Raw genomic sequence first — 15,340 nt, forward strand, 5'->3', positions numbered from 1 at the left:
ATTCTCCCAGGGGCAAGCAGGATAGGAGTTGCTAGAAAACTGTTCTCTTCTGAGAGAAGCCATGACATATATATCCTTTCACTTTCCCACAAGTGATTTAACCTCAATTAGTCCCACATTATTTTTTCCCCTGGAATGGCCATTTTTATTCTGGGAGAAAAAGCTTGAATATCTATACATTCATGGTTTCTCCTAGCAGAGGAGTGACTCTCTTAGGTGAAACAGAATATCTGTATGAGGCCTAAATATCTCCTTCTTATCATAGAAGGAGATAAGGTTGGTCAGGTCTGGCTTGGTCTTAGTGCATCCATCCTGGCTGTTCTTTATCACTTTGTTCTCCTCTAGGTGCTTCACAATAGGTGAGCAAATACACTCACGTGTGCATGCGTGTGCACACACACACACACACGTTTGAAATAGCCATCACCTTTGTGCAACCATTCAAATCTATCAATCTGGGTGAACAGATGCCCCAATCCCTTGTCACACCACACATACCCAAAATGTTGAGTGTGATGATTCCTAGTATGAGTTTGTGCTGCCCTTTCACAGCTGACATCTGTGTTTGTTTTTGGTGCGAGAGTAAGGGGAGCTCATGGTTGCCCATGCTCTGCAGCTGCCCCTGGGCTTCATCCTGTGGGCCAAGAGCTCATGGTGCCTGGCCCTGATCCAAGGCACATAAAGCTCCTGAAGCCCCGCATCTGTAGGAGTGCACTACAGCCCAAGGCCAAGCGGTCGGAGTCCATCTATCAGATCAGCAATGTCAGGACACATCCCATCTCAGTTGATTCTGCCACAGAAACACTGTCGGTAAGTAGCCACAGAAATGGTTCATGAATCATTTTCAGACAGAAGAAAGGGCTCTGTCTATCAGAACAATTCACCAACCTCCTGGATATGGCTGAGCTCCTCTCATGCTGATGTATCCCAGACTATAGGCTCAGTACTGGTTTTCCCTTTGGCCTTCCTGGCCCTATTCCCATGCACAGACTCTCAGGTGTTTACCCCTTCAAAGAAGTAGAGTCCCACAGCCCAACTGCAGTGGGCCCCAGGACCAGCACTTGAGTTGCATATTTTCTGCTTTACAGCCACTTTCAGAGGTCATGTAGCCCAACTCCCTGCCCAAGGCAGGATCATCCCTGTAACAGACTGTGCACAAGTATATAAAACACCATCGATATTTACACGAGAGAGACTAGTGTGAGAAATACATCGGTGCCTGTCTCTGATTTCTTACCCCTCTGGAGCACTGTCTGGCCTGGGGTCACCCAGGATCCTTCCCATGCAGCTGATGGCTTACTTTCTGAACCACGGGATCTTCCTAGCTCAGCTCTGCTTCTCTGACCTTGGTTGTTTCCACAGCCAGATTCCTCAAATCATCCTAACCATTTAGAGCCCGCTTTTGCAACAGAAAACCCCAGAGACCTGTCAGATGTGTATTTTAGGAAGATGTTTAGGTATTTTATGAGATATTTAGCACAGTGGGGAAAAATAATAATTCCCCAACATTTCCAAATTTCAGCTTCATTTTCCCAGCCTAATATTAAATACAGCTGCTCAGTGGATTCCTTCCAGGCCACTATACACAAAAGGTAAAACCCATCCATTGCTGATGCTGGCAGCCCTCAGCATCCAGCCGGCTCCTCTTTGTCCTCAACCTGCCCATTTTAGAGTTTCCCGAGCACAAATTACTCATTCTGATATCACCCATAACATGTGTTTGGGGTCATAAAGAACAGCTTTCTCTCCACAGTATTACAGTTCAGGATTTGAGTATGACTGCTATCAAAATGTTAAACATCTTGCTTAACAGACAGCAGGAACAAAACACAGTACAAGCAAGCAATAACAATAGGTAATTAGTGTTTCCATAATGTTCCCTCTCCTTTCCTAATTGTCTAGGGTTTAATTTTGCAATATTGTCTCTCATAAACAAAACTAAAACAGGGACATTGTTATCAATGACTCAGTAGCACACATTTCACATCCTATGCTTCTTTCCCCCTCAATCTATGCTATTTCCTACTGTGGGATCAACATCACGTCTAAAGGGCAGGTCCACAGATGGGCTACAATTGTTGTACTTTGACCACTGCAAATAACTGAACCATATTATTCATACACTAATATAATGATGGGGTTTATACTGAGTTTGGATATGAGTAAGAATTAGAATATAAAAAGGGGACAATAATGCACTAGCCTGGATGTATAGATTTAATCTACTTTAACCCTTGGAATCTCTGCCATTTGCAACAGGTTTGAATTTGTCCTCTATTACCTAATGACATATTCATTGTCTCTGCTTCTGGTGGGGCTGTTGTCAGGATGATGAAACTGTGCCCTTTCCTTGTCCTTTGAAACTGAAGGAAGCCATAGGATTGTGTCAGGAGAAAAGGAAGGTCCTTCACTTGTTCTGCATGCTTCCTTTACATGTTCTTTGTTCACGCATCCTCTTGAGTTACACTCCACTCAACTCCTGTGTGGGACAGCAAAATACAATACAAACTGAGCAAAATATTTCCACTCTCCCAGATACACGGAAAGCAAAATAGACAAATGGGCCTGTTGCAGCATGTTGATCCTAATGGATTCCAATTTTCCTAAGATTTCTGTCTACATTTCCCCCTAAGCTGATCCAAGATTTTCTCCTCGAATGTATTAGCAGAGTGTGACTTCACACGTTTGAATAGAAAAGAGGAAATGTATTCAAGGTGCAACTCCTTTTACCTAAAGAATGGATTTATTTAGTACACGTGCTTAATAAATATCATGATCCTGCTTCAGCAACCAGGTCTCAGAGGGCAAAAACAAATTCCAATCGGCATGTCTACATGCTCATTAATGCACCGTAATTATGGTGCATTAAGTTTAGAACCTGTAATGACAGGTACTAAATGCACCGTAAATTGGCACTATTGCCCATTAGCAGAAATGGAGGGTTTTTGTGACATTAATGCGCAGTAGATTAAATCTACAGCACATTAGCACAAATTTTGCCCACTGCTTTAATGCAAAAAATTAGTTGGCCTGGAAAGAATAACTCTTGAAAGACTGAAAAGCAGGGCTGTTACTTTAGAAAGGAGGCAAGTAAGAATAAGGATGACACAAGCAGGCATAAAAAAAAACAAACCAATGAATGGTATAGAGTGTGGCGGGCCAGTAGGGGGCGCTCCTGCATTGAGCCGCCCACCTCCCTGCGCCCGACCACCGTCCAGGCTCCGAGTGCCTCCTTTAGGGTGCCTCCCGTCCGGCCGACCCCTTCCCTGGAGCACACCCGCTAGCCTGGGGTCCCGCTGCCACCATCCAAGGCTCTGGACTCACTTCTGGCTCTGCGCGCCTTGGAAAACACAGGCCTGATCGTCCAATGGGTCCTAGACCCAATACAAGCACTTGGGGCACTTCCCCAAGTCAGGGGCTTATTAGGGAAGCCTCCCTTAGTCCACAGACCTAAGGGGCCTCCTTGGCATAATTTAGACCCACCCCTCAATAAGTCTCCCACATCGGTCACAAAGGAGAACTTTATTGATTACAGGGGGTAGGGTGAAAACAGGGTAAAAGGTAGAGTAGTATCATAGAAATCTTACAGGAATATCAGAGGAATCCCATAGAGCAAACCAGGGTGGCTGAGGTAGCCGTTTAAACGCATCTGAGTTACTGAAACTAGATATCTAATCGGATCTTTAGTAGCTTACTCACTCGCATCGTCCAGAGGTAGTTGTTGTTTCCTCTGGAGGCAGGGCACTCTTGGAGCATGCGGTGATGAGGAGAGAGCCAGGCTCAGATTCACCTGGATGACCGCATGGCTAATGGCTGACTGCCCTTCTTCTTGGACCGAGCCCTTAAATAACCTCTCTGACCTCAGCAGCCTGGTCCAATCAAAGCTGCCAATACTGGCCACAAGCCGACCAATCTCCCAAGCATCCCTGGCTACCTGGGTCTGCGCAGGGCCGAGTCTTTCCCCCCTGCCCAGGTGACCAGAGCATCGCCTCCCAGGTGCCAGGCTTTTGTCATGTAGACAAGGTGGGAGATTCCCGCACTGAGGGATTCAACAGCAGCCTCCCAGGCTGGTGGAGACAGATCTCTGCAGAGGGGCACCCACGGTGGCATTTCTGCCACATTAGCAGAAATGGAGGGTTTTTGTGACATTAATGTGCAGTAGATTAAATCTACAGCACATTAAGACAAGTTTTGCCCACTGCTTTAATGCAAAAAATTAGTTGGCCTGGAAAGAATAACTCTTGAAAGACTGAAAAGCAGGGCTGTTACTTTAGAAAGGAGGCAAGTAAGAATAAGGATGACAAGCAGGCATAAAAAAAAAAAAACAAAAAAAACCAATAAATGGTATAGAGAACATACCTCTGTCCTCCCCATCCCATAAGACAAGAGCAGCAGGGTATTATAATGAAGTTAAAAGGTGACTAATTCTGGACTGATAAAAAGGAATAATGTTTCACACATTGGATAATTAGGCAGTGGGATTCACTGGCACAGGAAGTCATTGAGGCCAAGAATTTATCAAGATTAAAAAAAAAAATCTCATTTAGAGAAAGAAAAAGAAAAAAAAATCCATCATTAGCATTAGCAAAGGTTGGAAGGAAAATTATACAGATAAATCCAAAGGAAAGATGTGTTAGAGACAAAAATAAGACAGAAATGCTAGACATATTAGATATTTTTGGAGGTAGGACGCACCCTTTAAATGCCATAAATAATTGATCTTGTATGCAGCCCAGCCCCTGGCTTCTTTACTTTTCACTCCATCCAGGAAGAGCACACACCAACTGCTGAATCTTCCTTAGCCTGATGAAGGGTTTTTGAACCCGAAAGCTTGCTTAAAAATTGTTTTCCAACTATTTAAGTTGATCTAATAAAAGATATCAGATTCACCCAAAGAACCTTGTCTGCCTATGTCCTTAGACCAACATGGCTACACCCTACACCCCTATAAATAATTGAACCACATAATCTATTGACTACTATGATGATGGAGTTTAGATGGAGTTCAGAAGCAATCTGGCAGTTCCCATGACCCTATTGCTGTTAGTAGTAGTCACAGTAATAGCAGCAGTAATTTTCTATACTTTGCTCACATATATGTGGGAAGCTAGAGTGAAATATCAAAACTAGTTTGGGAGTAACTAGTATTCCCATATTTCCAGTCAAGCCAAAATCAAGAACTGCCAGCATAAAGTTAAAGAAATATTTCCAATGCACAAATATTTCCTTTTCCACCCATCAGTACTTTCACTGCTATGGATATATGCAAGCTTTCCAGTTAGGAGGCAGGTTGTGAGACAGCCTAAATCCAATTCACAAGAGGAGCTTCAGTGAAACAGCTTTATTGGTTTGACCTCACTCCCCAATGGAGAGTAGTCCATGTGATAAAAAACCCACATAAATAATTCAGCCCTGTTAGCGTATGTGCTGTACGTGTAAAGGAAACGTGTGATTGGTCCAACAAAGAGACAGAATCACATCCCTTTCCAAGAAAAGAACAAGTCCATTGGTCAGGCGCGAGGCCATTGACAGGTCAGGGCAACTGGAGTGCCCTTCTCTGCTGGTCTTCACCAAACCCCGGAGGGATGCACCGAAGCACATCCGTGTGGTGCTGTCTGGAGATATGCCTCTAAAGATGTTGGCTGAGGAAAGAAATATTGATTTAAAAATAAGGAAGTAAAAGCAAGGATCTGCTGTTTATTTCAGATGTCCCAGTGACCAGCAATTTGACGGGGCATTTGGAATGGCAGTGCTATACCAACCAATTTATTTTGCCCTAAAGCATCTCTAAGGTTTGATGCAAATGAATTATGGAGCCTATAATTAAAGTGGTTTGTATCATTCATCATTAAGGCTCCCACTTAGCCTTGCAATGAACAGCATCTATTTGTTTTTTTTTTATATGCTATTTATATAATCATTATTTATCTATATTTAATTATAATCATTTTATTTAGAAGGCACCCCTCCGTCAAAGCACTCAGGAAAGCTGCACAAGCAATTAAAATACAATCACGAAAATAGCGTGAAATGAAACCTTGTATAATGCAGAACCTAAAAGCAAAACGTGGGAGAAGTAAACAAAGCAGCAGACTAACAGAAGAGGGGATTTTGCTTCAGGAAACCCTTAAAAATTAGAAAAAATGAAGAAAAGTTTGTCAGCGGTAATTTTTTTTCGAAGGGCTTGTTGTAAAATTAATGCAATCCCTGGTGCTATAATTGTTCTACCGAACAGTGGGCAAGTATGGTGCCTGAGGTCTTATTGAAATCCAACTGAGCGGCCACAGAACTACAGCCAAATTTTAAAGATCGAAGGCACCACCTGATCTGCACTCACCATACAGCTAACACTGTATGTTTGTTGCTTTTCAGCTCCTCAGCTGTGCTAATGTACACAAGGACATTTCTTTAAAAGAATTAAATAGATACCTTGAGACATTTTTATTTTATTTTTTTTTTTTAATGGGGGGCCTGAATTTTGCTCTGTTCTTTCTTAAATTGACAGTTTTGTCTTTCTAACTCACTTTGACAGTCTGTTATTTTCTCTGGTGCTTCTATATTTATTCAAGAGTAGGGCATTGTTGTTTTGAACAATGGTAGAAAGCAGAGCGCGTGGGCTTTTCTTGGGTTCAGGCCAGGTGCCTGGGGCACTTTTTGTGGAAATTGAACATCACAGAACTTGTCCAAAGTCTCTAAAAAGTTATTGTGCCATGTTTAAATGTTCACTGTTTCCTGATTTTTGTAGGATCATTTCTACATCCCTTTTTGCCAGAGGCTGCTCCGGTTTATAATGAGCCCATTCTCTTCGCCCATCCCGAAAGCATTTATGGAACAACAATAGGACAAATGGACAAACACATTTTTAGCAACAGGCTTGGATCTAGACTCTATGGGCCCAAGGTCAATGGAAATATTGGAAGTGGCCTCGGCCTTAATTCAAGGAGCATAAGGCTAGGCATTTCTTCTCTGGTATGTCCTAGCTATTCCAGTTCACCCAGTCCCTCACTGCTTTCTGAGCCCATCTTCCAGAAAAGGATCTAGTCTCTTTGTGGAGACATGAAGGGGTGGAGGATCCAACCACTGACAATAGATTCCAATGGAAAGTTGTAAACTTCTTCATATTTAATACCTACTGCCTAGTTTCTTACTTGACTTTGCCTGTTCCAGCTTCCTGGCATGCCTTTTTTCTGCTAAACAAAAGAGCTTCTTAATCCTGTGTATTTTCTTCCAGTGAATGTATTTATATTAGGATTGCCAACCCTCAGGGATTGCCCCAGAGCCTCCAGGAATTAGATATAAATGTCCAGGAGACTGCTGGGAGTTACCTGGGAGATAAATGCTAGGGCATTCATTAAAATGAATATTAAATGTTGAATCCAATTTATACAGTAGGCCAGTGTTTTGTTTTGTTTTTTAAATGTAACAGTAACATGCATTTGCCTTCCTGACAAAGTCTATACGTCGTAATCCATGACTGATATGCACAAGCAGGCAGACACGGTCGCATTGTGTGTCGCGGGCACACTGACGTACCAGAAACCTCCCAGAATAGATTCAAACAGAGTTGGCAACCCTAATGTATATGTTATAATGAAACAAAATTCAAGTGGGAAAAAGGTTGCATGTTTTTAACAGTAAGGGCAATTAACTACTGGCACCAACTGCATAGGGAAAGAGGGATTCTCCATCTCCTAATGTCGTCAAGTGAAGGCAGGTCACCTTTCTGAAACATCTGCATTAACCACAGACACTGGGTTTTTCTTATCCGATTTCCTGTACAACAGAGGCTGCAGGTTTTCCCTGAATCAATTCCCATTGGAGCTGGAGAGTAACTTTTACCCTCCCCCCCCCAAAAAATTCCAATTTTGAGATAAAACTTGCAAGTGATGGAAAATCCATTATCTGGAGAGCCCTTCTCTTGCAAGTATCTTTGGAGATGAGGTGAGTGAGTGTTTTAACTTCAGCTGTCAGCATGGATTAGTGTGTGTCCACAGATTTTTTATATACTCGCAGTCTGCTTTAGGGAGGTAATGGACACTTTGTGCAATGCGCCGACACCAACAACTGAGAGTGACATCTGGGAATTACAGACACCTAGCATCTTACAGCAGGTCTCCAGCACCTCATAGTATGACAGAAACCTCAGGAGCAATTTACTAAGGAGAAATACAAATACTTAAAATATCTCATTGCCCATTTCTGGCATCTTAACATGGATATTATATTCCGAACATTGGTTAAAGATCACAGAATGGTAGAATCACTGCAGCTTGATGCAAAAAAATCACTGGACTGCAAGGAGAAAAAAAATAAAATATAGCTTATGAACTTGCCACACTTTCACTCTTAGAACTGATATTCAGACAGTGTGATAGATATCTGATATAGATTAGTTCCAGTTCAATGGATGAACCACTGACCTGCTTTTCCACAAGGGGAAAAACAAACAAAATTAATTAAAAGAGAGAAAACCAGATCTGTATTGTTATGCTGCTTGAAATCTCTCCAACAAAACAACAAGCTACCTTGGTAGAACTGTAGTTTTGCCTCTGTTATTAGCCACCTGGTTGTTACAAAAGCCAATCAATATCCATAAACAAGGTAAGCCTCAATGAAATGCACACCCTGTTCATTCTCTTTTTTTTTTCCCTTTGCAGTAAGTGCTTGTTACTTGTACCCATCAACAGACTGCTTGCCACTTCGAATTGCATCTGCAATACCGACAGGCACTATGAAAAAAAAAAAAAAAACCCAAAAAACTAGAAAAAAGTAAAGAAGACTCATGATTTACTTTGGGAGAGGAATGGCAGCCCTGTGAGGCACAACATCTACCCTTAGGACATTGATGATTAAGCAACTTTAATTAGAAGCATGCCTAAATGGTAAGATTTAGCCCTAAATTAATATGGAGAACAACTGACAAGGAGAGCAGTCAATACAGAACAGGGTCCTTAAGGGAAGAGTTCAGGGTAAGATTGATCCGGGTAAGACTAGTTGCTACCCTTAAAAAATGATCATGGTGAGACACTTCATAGAGTTGTGCCCTTTTCAGAATTGGAGACAGTTGTGGTGTCCATTGCTGCATTGCTCTGTTGGGAAGTTGTGACATTGGGCACGCCTGCACATTGCCGTATGGTGATGCTGTTACCATACTCCTTTTGGAAGGACTAAAGCACAGTGCAATATGGGTGGTTACTGTGCCGTGCGTGCGGCACACACGTAGATTTTGCTGCTACGTCGCTATAACCAGGGAGAGCGCCACTACACCAACATAGCTGGTGATCACATGTAATCGCTACATCACTGCAGCATGCCATATGGCAACCTAGCGCATCGCTGTATCGCCATAGGGTGACGTGTAGACGCACCCATTCGTAACATCTTGCTTTGCCCATTGTTAGAACCCAACCAAACTCTTATTAGTTCTCAGACACTTGGAGAAACTTCTGTGGCTTTCCTTTTCAACAGGGGATAAGAACTGGTGCAATAGCAAGAGTGGGTGCCATTGCATTATTGCTGCTTTTTTAGATAAGATGGGAAGGAAGTGCTCCTCCAACGTTGTCTGGTTGAACGAGTGAGCATTGCTGGATCACTGAGAGTTTCTATAAACAACTAAATGAAATGTACTGAAACATGACAGGACCCAGCCATGGGAGCTGGTGTCAGTTTTAGGGTGCTTCTAGTCTTGTGGTCCAGCTGCCAGGATGGGTCCTGCCTTTGAGTGACTTCAGCCATCAGCTGCATACACCACCGAGTGCCTCAGAGGGGAGAGGAAAGGTGGCAGGGTGGGTGTTGTGCTACCGGGACTAGGGAAGGACACCCCCGTAGCACAGATTTCACATTTGATGCATGGATTTGCAGCCGAGATCAAGGCTCTGTTGCACCGGGAGATTCACCAGCACGCTGCCGTGCCAAAGGTCTCGTGGTCCAGACACACAAGAGAGGCAGACAACGGATAACAGAAGTGATTTATCCATGGTCACAGCGCAGATGCATGTCAGAGATGGAAATGGGACCCAGGCATCCAGGGTGTCAGGCTAATACCCCATCCGCTGCCTCTCAATTCTTGATGGTGATTTTGTTGGTGGGGGGGGGATACCTCTGAAATCATGCAGTTTTGACACAGCACTCTGAACCTCTAATGCCCTACATGAATTGTTTCAGTGTATTATAATGTTAATGATGGCTCCTGTAAACTAGGCTACATCTCTATTGCCATTTAAGGTAGTTTAAAATACTCCCCTGATAGAAAAAATAAAATTTATTTTATGCCATTAAAGTACTTTAAATCATAGTTGTATCGATAGAAGCTGAATTAAATCACCCCTGTCCTCTGAAACCAATTTGTATTGTTGTAACAAGACCCACAGAGAAGAGTTATTTAAATCATTTTCGTCCAATCACAATGATTTAATGTGCATCACACCATAAAGCAGCCAATAAATTATTCTTGTATCCAAGTTCTTCAAATTGCTCCTATCCTATTAGTGCTGTTTAGCCTGTTCTAAAAATAATTTAAACTGCATTACATATATCCAAAACACTTAAATCAATCCAAGGATGACACAAGTGTGCTTTATAAGCTACAATCCCTTCTGATAAATTATTCTGGACACATACTACATTAAATCTCATATTTCAGATTTTAAGGTTTTTTTGTTTTTTTTTTTTAATTTTGTGTGCATCATTTTCAATAGCACATAGCAGGAATGCTCCCACAGGACTAAAAGGTAGAAAAATTTAAAACCAAGTGTGGAATATAGCACCTGGGGGACCTTTGCAAACACAGCGAATGGTAACACCCCCTGCCACTTGCACAAAGCCACAGGAGTCAAAACAGGGACAGTGAATGGGTTAAAAAAAAAAAAAAATGGGGTTACAGGACATGGGGTCTTGCAGGATCCAGCTTCCACTGACGTGCCTAGTTTTCTGTGGACCACAGACATCTGAACCGAACCATTCATTCAGCAAGGGAGGGAGACCTAGCTCTAGAGCAAGGTTGTTTTCTTTCCCCTTAGAATAGGCAATAAATAACCAATATCTCAATGCCAGTCTGCAGCAAACAAGGCGCTTTAACGGTGACTATTTGAAATCATCGCACCTCTCATCAACGTTGCAAAATGCTGTACTCTTCTCATCCAGATCAATGTTGCTCATCCTAAAAAATTAGGAATTAACAGTTATGGATTTGGGCATTTGCATTCAATTGAGATAAAAATAAATGAGTTTTCTCCATGATTAAAATGAAACACCACTATATATAATGTATATATTAATAGTGTTTTATTTTAATCATGGAGAAATGTGGATTTGGGTTAGGTTTTTTTTATATCTGAAAATTGGGGATTTTTGTTTAAATCAGAGAAAGCCAGGATCATTGCTCATAACTTCTTGCTGTCAGATCTGAAAACTCAAACTTCCCCCTCTGAGATTTACCACTTTAATGAACGCACCAAATAAAAGCCGCCTAACGGCCAGCATGTGATAATTAACCCCTACCGCAGCTGTGCAGAAGCCAAGGGGATAGTGCATCGGATATAATCCCAATACTCCTCCAGGGAGCCAGGTAACAGGGAGTAATCTTCACCTGCCCCTCAACCAGGACAGCTGTTTTGCTGCAAGGGGATGGCAATCCTTGGAGCTGAAAGGGTTTCTATAGTGGTGAAAGGGCACTGGGAAATTTTTCCCCTTGAGTGTGAGCAATGTTGTACGGAGCACATTGCAGAAGGGCACAGGCACACAGCAAGCCTGCCTTGGGGCCCTGGGTTTCAGTGACAAATTCCACTCGAAACACTGATTTTTCATATGATTTGGAGGGAGGGAAGGCAGCTTCTGTGGAGTCCAATTTAAATCCACCCAAACGTTGTTTGTTCATTTGCAAAATATTGCCACCTCCTATTGTTATGAGCCATGCACGAGGTTTAATAAACAATTTGAGCATTAACAAACACCAAATTAGGGGAGCAGCAGGAAGTCCAAAGGGTAATTCATGGATTATTCTCCCTGAACTTTATAGTCAATGATGGCTGCACAACCAGGCCCTAAATTGTTTTATTAAGGAAAGAGCTGAACTGTAATTTGTGCAAATGGAAAATCTCAAGGAGAGAAAAATCTAGGTCAGGAATAAAAACAAGAGATTGTGATCTAGGACAATTACCATTTTCTAAAAGAAAAAAAAATGTTTTTTTTTTTCCCTTTCTTTTTTTTTTTTTCCATTTTTTTTGCTTTTTTCTCCTTTGTTCCCAGATTCTCTCTTTTCTCCTCAAGTAGTGACAGGGAGAATTAAATATAAAAATCTGATGGGGAAAAATCCACTGAACTCATCTTTTAATTAAAGAGCCTTCCTTTCTCCAACTCCATAGTCTGCTTTTCATAGTAGGTAGGGTTGGAAGGGACCTGAACAGATCACCAAGTCCAACCCCCTGCCATGGGCAGGAAACAGCGCTGGGGTCAAATGACCCCGACTACGTGACTGTCTAGCCTCGTTTTGAAGACCCCCAGGGTAGGAGCCAGCACCACTTCCCTTGGAAGTTGGTTCCAGATCCTAGCCACCCTGACTGTGAAGTAGTGCCTCCTGATGTCTAGTCTGAATCTACTCTCTAGCAACTTGTGGCCGTTATTCCTTGTTACCCCCGGTAGTGCTTGGGGGAACAGGGAATCTCCTATTGCCTGCTGCTCCCCCTTGGCCAATTTATAGGTGGCCAGATTCCCTCTCAGCCTTCTCTTGTGGAGGCTGAACAGGTTCCGGTCCCATTGCCTGTCCTCGTAGGGTCTGCCCTGCTGCCCCCCAATCATGCGGGTGGCCTCCTCTGGATGCTCTCCATGCTGTCCACATCCCTCCTGAAGTGCGGCACCCAGAACTGGACGCAGTACTCCACCTGCGGCCTGATCACCTCCTTGGACCTGCTCGAGATGCATCTGTGGATGCACAACAAGGTGCGGTTGGCCTTCCTGACCGCGTCCCCACACTGTCGGCCCATGTTCATTTTAGAATTGATACTGTCTCCAAGATCCTTTTCTGCCTCTGCACTGAGGAGAAGGGAGTTCCCCAGCCTGTAGGTCTGCCTGGTCTTCCTCCCCAGGTGCAGCACCTTGCACTTGTCAGTGTTGAATCCCATACTATTCTCATCCACCCACCCCTGTAACCTGTCTAGGTCTGATTGCAGCCTGTCCCTCCCCTCTAGCATGCCCATTTCTCCCCACATCTTAGTGCCATCAACGAATTTGAACAAGGTACTTTTTACCCCCTTGTCCAAGTCACTGGTGAAGATGTTGAACAGTGTGGGACCGAGGACCGAGCCCTGGGGGACCCCACTGCCCACATCCCTCCAGGTGGAAAATTGCCTGTCCACCACCACTCTCAGGGTGCAGCCCTCCAGCCAATTTGTGACCCATTTGACTGTGTAGGTATCGACACCACAGTTGCCTAATTTTTTTTTTTTTAAATGAGGATGGGGTGAGAGACAGTGTCAAAGGCCTTCCTAAAATCCAGAAAGACTACGTCCACCATGACACCTGTGTCCAAGGATTTTGTAACCTGGCCATAGAAGGCCACGAGGTTGGTCTGACAAGACTTGCCTCTAATGAACTCAAGTTGATTGCCCCTGAGCATAATCTTCCCTGCCAGCTCCTTGGTCCCTTGCAGATGTCCCCCCAAGACCGAGGTAAGACTAACGGGCCTATAGTTTCCTGGGTCCTCCTTCCTCCCTGTCACGGCAGGGTCCTGCAGGAGGGCCATGATCTCCTAAAGGCCCCCTTCCTGTGCCAAGTTGGCCCAAGGGCACCCTCAAAATTCTCGCCTGCCACTTCTTTGATAACACTATATATTTGGGAGGCTGCCTTTTACGCCCACTCGGTCACGTCTTGCCGGTTACTTGGACCCTGTGGTTTTCCGGACTCTTTGTGGGTCCTGCTCTACAATGGGTGCTTCAGGGGCATCCTAGCCTTAGGGGCTATGCATGGCTCCTACCATCCCAATACCACGCCCCAAGCCTTGCAGATGTCATGGACGTTGTTCTGTCCCTTTCTCTGTGTTCACGCCCTCTCTGGCACTCGGGCTGTCCACAGCCCTGTCTCTCTCTGTGCCCTCTCTGGCATTCGAACTCTCTGCAGTCTCGTTTCTCTCTCTTTTTCTGTGCCCTTTGCTTGGGCCTTCCCAGGAATGCCACCCCGTCTCCGGGCCTTCCCAGTAATGCCGCCCCCTTCTCCAGGGTTCACCGCAATGCTACCCCCTTCTCCAGGGCTCACCATGCCTGCACTGGGGCTTCTCAGCAATGCCCCCTTCTCTGGGGCTTCTCAAGTGCCCCTCTGTGGGGCTGGGGTTTATGTACCCAGAATGCTGTGCCCACACTGGCACTCGGGTCCCCACACTAGTGTGAGTCCCCTATGAGCCCTCCTTCATCCCCTAATACCCTCACCCAAACCACCAGTGATAAACAGCAAGACAAAACGCAAGCCCATCGGCTATAACTTAACCAGAAGATGCCCGGCCATAACAACGCTCAAGCCTACCGGGAAATACTCCATGCCTTCCATGAAAGAGCTCCTTTCTCCATGGTTGCTGGCAGGGAACTGCCTCTGGCCTCAGATCCTTGCATTTATAATGGAGCCAGGCCCTGCCCCTTTCAATCAGCTGACCACTGGCAGGTGATCTCTTCTAGCTCCAGTTGCCCTGGCAACCCACAGCTGGGCTCCTTATTCACTGCTAGGGCTCTTTCCCTGGCAGTTTTTCCCTCTTTAGGAGCAGGGCACCTAAGTGCTCTGCAACATTCCCTTTTTTGCAAATGGGGACCACATTGGCCCTTTGCCCTCGCCAGAGCACCATGAGTGAAAAAAAAAAATCTCTGATACATGAGGAAAAAAACCTGCATTAACATTCAGTGCTCTTTGTGATCCCATTCAGCTCTCCTCTTGGAGCCTGGCTAATATTACGAGTCAGACCATATCTGCCTGTAGAGCAGAGAAAGAAAACAACTGTGGCACACTGATCTCACACCGAGCCTTGCCTTGCAGTTTTAATAGCTTTTGATGCGTCTCAAAACAAAGCCATCGGATAGCTGTAGCAGCCCCAGAATATGACGTGAGGACTTTGTATCACTGTCCTGGCTCTCACTGGACAAGGCAGAGTATGCCACTCCAAGATGGCTTGGTGGCCAGTGAGAAAAGCAGTGGGTTCATGTTGTCCCTTCTGTGGTCATACATTCATTGATTTGAATACTAGAAGAGGTGGTTAGAGAATCTACTCTTGGTGTACCTGATCATATTGTACCTCCATCCTTGGAGGTCCTTAAGACCCGTCTGGACAAAGCCTTGCTGGGACAATCTACTTGGGGCTGGTCCT

The 15,340-nt window shown here is 44.3% G+C and overlaps 1 long non-coding RNA gene across 1 annotated transcript; it reads right to left on the reverse strand.

Annotated features, from left to right (window-relative positions):
- Positions 1-1,480: 1,480 nt before the first annotated feature.
- On the reverse strand, positions 1,481-14,582 carry LOC132248453 (uncharacterized). The gene is made up of 3 exons (XR_009459646.1): positions 14,512-14,582; positions 11,102-11,158; positions 1,481-2,479 (listed from the first exon to the last, which is right to left on the reverse strand). It is a non-coding gene; the product is annotated as an uncharacterized LOC132248453 (long non-coding RNA).
- Positions 14,583-15,340: the final 758 nt, after the last annotated feature.

This window comes from Alligator mississippiensis, chromosome 2 (assembly GCF_030867095.1).
Source record: "Alligator mississippiensis isolate rAllMis1 chromosome 2, rAllMis1, whole genome shotgun sequence".
Lineage (NCBI taxonomy): Eukaryota > Metazoa > Chordata > Crocodylia > Alligatoridae > Alligator > Alligator mississippiensis.